The 8,442-nt window shown below is 37.8% G+C and overlaps 1 pseudogene; it reads left to right on the top strand.

The window, feature by feature from the left end:
* The first annotated feature begins 6,989 nt into the window (after positions 1-6,989).
* Positions 6,990-7,554, top strand: LOC101598035 (annotated as a pseudogene).
* Positions 7,555-8,442: the final 888 nt, after the last annotated feature.

Raw genomic sequence — 8,442 nt, 5'->3', positions numbered from 1 at the left:
CATAAACTTTGTATTGAACACTAGGATGAAAAATGACTGAGTTAACAGTGATGTTTTACCTTATAAGCCTTTTAAGCATTTTGACTCATAATAAATCTTGTTTAAATCAAACTATAGATATGACTACATGAAACATTTAATTTATATTCTTATTCTCTATGATCTTTTGTTTTTTAATTCTATAATACTTTTGGTAACTCGAAGACACAGATACACATCTTAACCTACCTGTTTTACCCCAGCACATCTTGTCTTACCAGAATATCATCTGGAGCATGGAGGAGAGGTAGCATGAAGATAATCCAGCATTGGGAGTATGAGGAAGGCAGGTAGAGAGTTAGAGGCTAGCCTGGGATGCACAGAGACACCGCCACCCCAAATAGAACAAAGACAAAATAATAGAAGATCTCCATGGACCACAACATACAGCTTTCATCTTTTGATAACAATGCCTTCTTCTGAAGTTTTTCCTGGAGAAACTGCTTTAGGGTATTTTATGGTGACTTTAAAGAAAAAAAAAATGTGTAAATAGGAATACTCTCCCAAATAATGATTTTAAAATGAGTTCTGTAACCTCACATACCAGTAACGCATTGCTTATTATGATTCTCAAGTATTATGTATGGATCATGACTGGATGCTCTGGAATTTTTTACAACTGCAGCAGGTACAACAACATCACCACCAACATGCAACAGATCCATTGTTCTCAGACCTCAGATTTTAGGAACATTCATTTTTCAGCTCCATCATATCTTTAACAGCTCACAAGTTATTGAAAATGGAAATATCCTCATGTGTAATATGACTATCTCCTTGGGACACCCCTGATTCCATTTGTAGGCCTCAATTTTCTAGGGAAATTCAAAAAGTAGAATAGAATGTTGGCTTTCTTTATACCTGCTCTCAGATCACTGAACCTGGTAGAATAAGCTTTACCCTACTAGGCAGATCAATAGGGCTATTCATTTATAATCATCAGCTCCATTGACCCTTTGACCTCCTGTGCAATCAATGATTTGTAATAATTTCTCAGCTTTGTAAAACTTCCTGTTCTCCTCATCACAGTGTGCACTCTCAGCAGAAACTCAAATTTTCTCTTCAGATAGAAAAAAAAAAAATATGTCACAGAAGAATAGTCTGAAATTCCCATCACAAATCTACAAGCAAGTATAAATTTTCACCCTGCATCTTTCCTCTCATTTATTCCCAGCACTGGGGCTGTCAATATTTCTTTAGGAATTTAATCTTTGAGTTGTCATTTGGATTATTTTATTCTGCTTCCCCTCTGTTTAGCAGGGTCAGCTCTTTTAACTGTATAATATTTCTGCTGATCTGTATTACATATAATTAAAACACTAGTATGGATAGAGGCATTTCATTTACCAAAGATATCCAGTTATGTATTTAGTACTCACTCTGTCTTCAAGCCTCAATTTTTCTCTTTCCCTCTCTTTTTCTCTCTCCTCCCTTCTCTATCATCTCACCTTTCCTATCCATACCATTTCTGCTAAAAACAAAAAATACTGTCCACCTAAAGTTGTCCTAGATTTCCAGATACAGCTTCTTCCATCTTTCAACCACTATTTGCATTAACTGAGGAATTATCTGCTATGGAATTCAGAGCACATGTACCACTTCTTCCTTAATTTATAATTACATCTCTTCTTTCAGGATATTTTTCTTTTATCTCCTGCTAAACTCAACCACTCTAATCAGAAAGATTGACATTGAATTTGACTCCTTTTCCCAGATTGTCTTCATTTCCATATGTGCAGGTAATCCTCCATTTCCCCAAGCATTTGCTGTCGTGCTTTTATTTTTTTTTCCCCTTTTAAATCACTCTTCTAGCTTCAGTAATACCATCTTAACTAGCACTCATCTATCTTCTCTTATATCCTCTGACATTCCAGGTTAGCATTAAAAATATCTGTGCTACATCACTTAAATCTTTCAGATATTTTGATTTTATTTGAGAAAAAGGCCAAAGTTTTAATCTAGTTTAAAATTGACATGCTGTTGTATTCCTGGAATTGTGTCCCACACTGCCCCTGTCATATTTTCTTTAATAATCTGTAGAAAGAGCCTTTTCTTAATTGCTCAGAGTGTCACATATTTCCACTAAGTGAGAATGTATCATGTTCTGTCCCTTCTCCCAGTAATAGCCTTCATCTTTATCATCTGTCCCTACTGACGAAACAATGGGTATTTCTCTAGTAGATTTTAGTTCTCCACATCTCTAACAATATTTGGAAATGACTTTATTGATCACCAAAATAGCTTAGGTAGACCTGTTGTATATTCTCTTTCATTCTGCTCTTACTGTACATATGACAACTCTCAGTACTATGTTGATAATGAATTCTGCAAGTCTTTCTTACTAAGCTACAATCTCATGAAGGCAAGGTCTATCATTCTCCCAGTACTGTAATATTTTCTTCACTCAAAGTGTTAAGATATTCAGAACTTTTTTCCTATATGAATAGCAACACGAGTACTGTAGCATTTTCTTCACTTGCGATGTTCAGCATTTTCTTACTACATGAGTAGCAACATGAGTTTCATGTGGAAATTTAGGAATAAGAGTATGGATATAGGGGTCCTATTTGACATCTGATAGGATTTTTAATAAAATAACCAGCAGGAGCACCAATGAGTTTGAAATGGCATGACTTTTTTTTTTTACATGTGCAGTTCTGACAAAGAGCATCATGTTAATATTTTCTCTTCCATGTAAGTAAGTATGTAAAGTATGACAACATATCTTCTTCTAAAACTTCCATTGGCTCGTTTGCTAATTTAGTTTTTCAAAATTGGGCAGAAGTTGGATGCTTGTGTTTTTTTTTTTTTCTTTTCATTTCCTTCTTCTATATTTACTGTGGGGGCTTCATACAAAGCCACCTTGGATGAAAAAGTAGTTTTTGTTGTGTAGGCGAGAACTACGTTCTCTTTCTCTGCATATGTTCTAGACATCAGTTCCTTGTTACATATGTGGTTTGGATATGTTACCTTTCTTTCATCCTCTTAACATTCTATGAAAAAAGCTTTAATTTTCAATTTACCTCAGTTTTTTCTTTTGAATATGTGTTTATAACCTCAAGTATAAGAGCTCTTTTTACCACTAGATTTCAGAAATTTTCTGTTTCTATTTCACTACCATGTACACCAGAGTTCCACATTGCACTGCCTTGGTTACTTTAGCAACATAGTAAGCCTCAGTAGGGGTTTACTGAGTGATTCTTCACATAATTCTTCTGTGTCTAGATTGTTTATAAAGATTATTAATACATAAAGGCACACATAACAAAATTTGCACATTATAGTAAATCAGTGTGTTTCTTGGCAGTACTATTTTGATTTTCAAAATAAAAACCTTCATTCTCTATCATGGAAGAGTGTTGTACTAGTTTCTGTAATGTGAATCATCATTGATGGAGCTAATTCTAATAATTCTAGGTACCCCAAAATGGCTCAAAAGTTGAATTGAGTGCTTCACATCTCTTAATTGAAAAGGCCAGAAGCAAACCTGCTCTAAGTGGTTCTGCTCATATTGTAGCAGTATGTATTGACCAAATTCTGCTGTTTCCTTCCCATCATCAGAATTCACGATGCTCATTATTTCATGTACTGTAAAGAGAAGCTTAGAATTAGTTTTAAAAATGTAGCATTTTGTACTGATTTATTCCCAGAGGGTTGGGGAAAGGTTCTGCCTCATTTCCATATGTTTATTTTCCTTGGTATCAGAAAAACTCATGTTAAGCTGATGCTGTTCACACAAACTTGAAGATAAAATGATTCAGCAGAAATGGCCATGAGCTATGACTTCTATTTGCATGTGAAACAGGAAATTTCTGGTGCAGGGAAGTAAAGCATCTGTCTAACAGATTCTAAGCTGAAAGTTTCTTTCACAATCTAAGTGGGCTACAGATCATATTCAGACCTCTTTGGCAGGAAATGGATTCATCAAAGGATCCTGCATACTAGAGTCAACAGCATTTTGCACAGTAGACATTTCAGGTAAATTGCATATTCTTGGTATTAGTTTTGTGAGATTTTATATGGCGAGATAATGGTTCCAATTAATTTCAATCAAATCCTTAGCATATTATCACTTGACTTAACAAACTGTGCTAAATACAAGGAAAACATATATGAGATTACAACATGATGAAATGTGATACCAAGAAGCACAGATCATATTTCTTTCTGCTTAGTTCCTTTCAGATAGATGCTTGAGTAAGCAGCAGTTCAGCTCACATTGCCTAAAGTAGAAGGCTAGAGGAAATGGGAGCAGTAGAATAGACTGTCATTGTCATGGGTTGCTTGTCCACTCAGAGTCCTATCTCCATTATTTTACTGTACATAACATTGTCCCCTCACTCAAACTCAGTGTCTAGTGAGGACTGTTGCTGCCAAGGCCTTTCTGTTTGAATACAGGTGTGACAAGTAACATAGAGTGTTAACAACCCAGGACAGAATTTGATTTTAGTATGGGATCTGGTCCTAAGCTGAGTTTATCAGACTTTTCCAATAAGCCTGGGACTAGGAAATAAATATCTGGATAATTGGAGCTACCCTGAGTGCCTGTACTAGAATCTTACAGGAAGTAAGAGTTAAAAAGAGATATAAAGAAGCAAGATGTGGGCTGGAGAGATGGTTTAGCGGTTAAGCGCTTGCCTGTGAATCCTAAGGACCCCGGTTGGAGGCTCGGTTCCCCTGGTCCCACGTTAGCCAGATGCACAAGGGGGCGCACGCGTCTGGAGTTCGTTTGCAGAGACTGGAAGCCCTGGCGCGCCCATTCTCTCTCTCCCTCTTATCTGTCTTTCTCTCTGTGTCTGTCGCTCTCAAATAAATATAAATAAAAAAAAAATTAAAAAAAAAAGAAGAAGCGAGATGCATCTGGTACATCTTTCCCAACCCTATCAGATTTTTACTTTAGTGGAGTGTTTGTACCCTTTTTAAAACTCTGTAGGTTTCTTAATGACTTTTGCTTTCCAAGGTATGGTCTCACTCTAGCCCAGGCTGACCTGGAATTCACTCTGTAGTCTCAGGGTGGCCTCAAACTCACAGTATTTCTCCTACTTTTGCCTCCCAAGTGTGGAATTAAAGGCATGCACCACCACACCCAGCTTCGTAATGACTTTGTATCAATTAGAGAAAGTGTTGAATTTTCCACATATAATTTTAGATCCATATATATGTATGTGTGTGTGTATATATATATATTACTTTGACCAATTGCCCTTCAAGTATTTAGAAATGCTACACATATCAAGTGATTTTTGTCTTCTGGTAAATGGACTCATATCATAAGGTAACGTCAGTCTTTACAACTGACACTTCTTTTAAAGTCTTCTTTATAGTCTATTTAAAGACCCACAATCCCCTGTTCTCTCCTTTCTTTCATTCCTTTCCTCCAAATGATAGACTATAACCATGCATGTTTATGGGGTTCAGTCTGATGTTTTTATATGTGTGTATGTTTTACAACAATCAAATCATATTGCTTAGCATACGTAGTAGTTATATTGTTCACTTCATGTGTTCATTATTTATTTGTGTTGTGAGAATACAAAACCATGTTTTTTAGGTATTCTGAAATGTACATTATTGATAGCTGTAGTCACCTCATCCTGAAATAGAGCACTGCAATCATTTATTATTTAAATATAACTTTATGCATGTTGAGCACTCTATTTTCATATTCTTCCCTGTCTAAAATCTCTGGTAACCATTATTCTACTTTCATCTTCCATGAAACCAAGTATCATAGATTCTACTTATGATGTGATCATGTGTTACTTTTCTGTGTCTATCTTGTTTCACTTAATGCCTTTCAGATCCTTTCAGGCTGTCTTAATCATAGAACTGTGTGCTTTCAATGGTGAAATAGTATCCCAGTGTGGAGCATGACATATTTTCTCCACCTATTTGTTCTTTGTTAGGCATTTAGGTGGTTGCGGGCTTTGGCAATTGTGAAAAATACTGGAATAAATAAGAGCACCAATGCCTTGATGCTTTACTGATTTCAAATCTTTTTGATGTATAGCTAGGGGTAGGGCTAGTGGATTATGCAGAATTCCTGTTTCAATTTTTTTGAGGAAGTCTCAAACTTATTACACAGCACACATTCTAATTTAAATTTGTTGAGATTTTAATCCTTCTTATATTTCCTTGATAATTATTGATGTACATCTATTTAAATATCTATTGGGGATGGAGAGATGGCTTAGTGGTTAAGCGCTTGCCTGTGAAGCCTAAGAACCCGGGTTTGAGGCTCGGTTCCCCAGGACCCACGTTAGCCAGATGCACAAGGGGGTGCACGCGTCTGGAGTTCGTTAGCAGTGGCTGGAAGCCCTGGTGCGCCCATTCTCTCTCTCTCTCTCTCTCTGTCTCTCTCTGTCTCTTTCTCTCTCTGTCACACTCAGATAAATAAATAAAAATGAACAAAAAATAAATACCTGTTGGCATTGTGGATGTTGTTGCAATTCCGTTCGCATGGCTGGTAGAAATCACCCAGCCAAGAGCAGCTTTGGGGGAAAAAAAGAGATTTATTTTGGCTTACAGACTGGAGGGGAAGCTCCATGATGGCAGGGGAAAACAATGGCATGAGCAGAGGATGAACATCATCCCCTGGCCAACATAAGGTGGACAATAGCAACAGGACAGTGTGCCAAACAGTGGCATGGGGAAACTGGCTATAACACCCATAAGCCCATCCCCAGCAATATCCTCCCTCCAGAAGGTGTTAATTCCCAAATCTCCATCACCTGGGAACCTAGCATTCCTAACAACCAAGTTTATGGGGGACACCTGAACCAAACCACCACATTCCACCCCTGGCCCCCATATACTGATATCCATCACATGATGTAAAATACAATGCATTCAGTCCAACTTTAAAAGTCCCCATAGGCTTTCATCTTTTGGCTCGGAAGAGGCTAAGGTGCAACTTTCCTGGGTTGTTAGGAATTTGGGTTCATCTGACACCATCCACCTCCACCATGCCTCCTAAGTTTGACCCCAACCAGATCAAAGTGGTGTACCTGAGGTGCACCGGAGAGGTGGGAGCCACATCTGCCCAGGCCCCCAAGATCGGTCCCCTGGGTCTGTCTCAAAAAAAAAAAAAAATGGTTGGTGATGACATCGCCAAGGCACCCAGTGATTGGCATGGTCTGAGGATTACAGTGAAGCTGACCATTCAGAACAGACAGGCTCAGATTGAAGCGGTGCCTTCTGCTTCTGCTCTGAATCATCAAAGCCTTCAAGGAGCCACCAAGGGCCAGAAAGAAGCAGAAAAACATTAAACACAGTGGCAATATTTCTTTCTATGAGATTGTTAACATTGCCCAACAGATGTGCCACCCATCTTTGGCCAGAGAACTTTCTGGAACCATCAAAGAGATCCTGGGCACTGCACAGTCTGTGGGATGCAATGTGGATGGCCACCACCCACATGATCTCATAGAGGACATCAACAGTTATGTAGTGGATGCCCAGCTAGCTAAGAAGCATAAGAAAGAATATTTCAATAAAAGATCAAGAGAAAAATAAAAGCCCCCGTAGATTTTATCAACACCAATGATGTTCATACATCCCCATAGTCCAAGATCTTCTAACTGAGCCATAATCCTAAAAAATCCCTCCCAAACCCATAATGGCACAGAATAAACATTCACACTGCAAAAGATGGCATTGAGCATAGCTAAGAAATATTCATGCAATACAAGATTTAGAACAACCAGGAAAAACATCAAACTTTGTAACTTCAATTCCAACAACTCTAGCCAGTGACAAATCTCCAAGTCCGATAATTCTAACCAGCAACAAGTCTCTGGGATTCCAATTCTACCCTCCAGCTAGGCTACTCACAGTCCTGGGGAATTTGATCCCTCATGGCCCAATGGGGTCTCCATGCAGGCAACCAGTAAACCTGCTTCACACTGCCTATGGCCATTTCCAAAACACAAACCATGTTGTAAACTCATTGGCCATCTCTTTCCTGCATTTCTTGTACTCCACAATACCAGGTGGAGTGCCAATTTGTTAATCCAGGGAGAATAAAGCAGACTTTGAAGAACAGGACACTCCTTGAGCATCAGGCCCCTCCAAAAGAGTCTACATTCTTCCTGTTGCACTCTCTGCTTCAGTTTTAATATTTTAACATGCACCTAATGCATGTTTTATTGTATTTCCATTCAACCTAACAATTTCAGCAATTCTGCTATTCTATTGAACTTTTAATTTTATAATATCAGATTGAGTGAAAAGTTGTGATTACATCACTATTTTGCATATATACCACTTTTACTTTTTCATTATAAGCAGCTAATATTAAATGGTAATTAGTTGTATGCATTGGAACTATATTAAAAAATTTTGTTCCAATTGTGGTCTAAAGCTGTTTTTCAGACTCAGAAAATAAGCAGTTACTAAAAGTTG

The sequence above is a fragment of the Jaculus jaculus genome, chromosome 6 (genome assembly GCF_020740685.1).
Source record: "Jaculus jaculus isolate mJacJac1 chromosome 6, mJacJac1.mat.Y.cur, whole genome shotgun sequence".
NCBI lineage: Eukaryota > Metazoa > Chordata > Mammalia > Rodentia > Dipodidae > Jaculus > Jaculus jaculus.
Note: the sequence above shows the minus strand (reverse complement) of the source record. Positions and strands in the feature narration are given on the sequence as shown.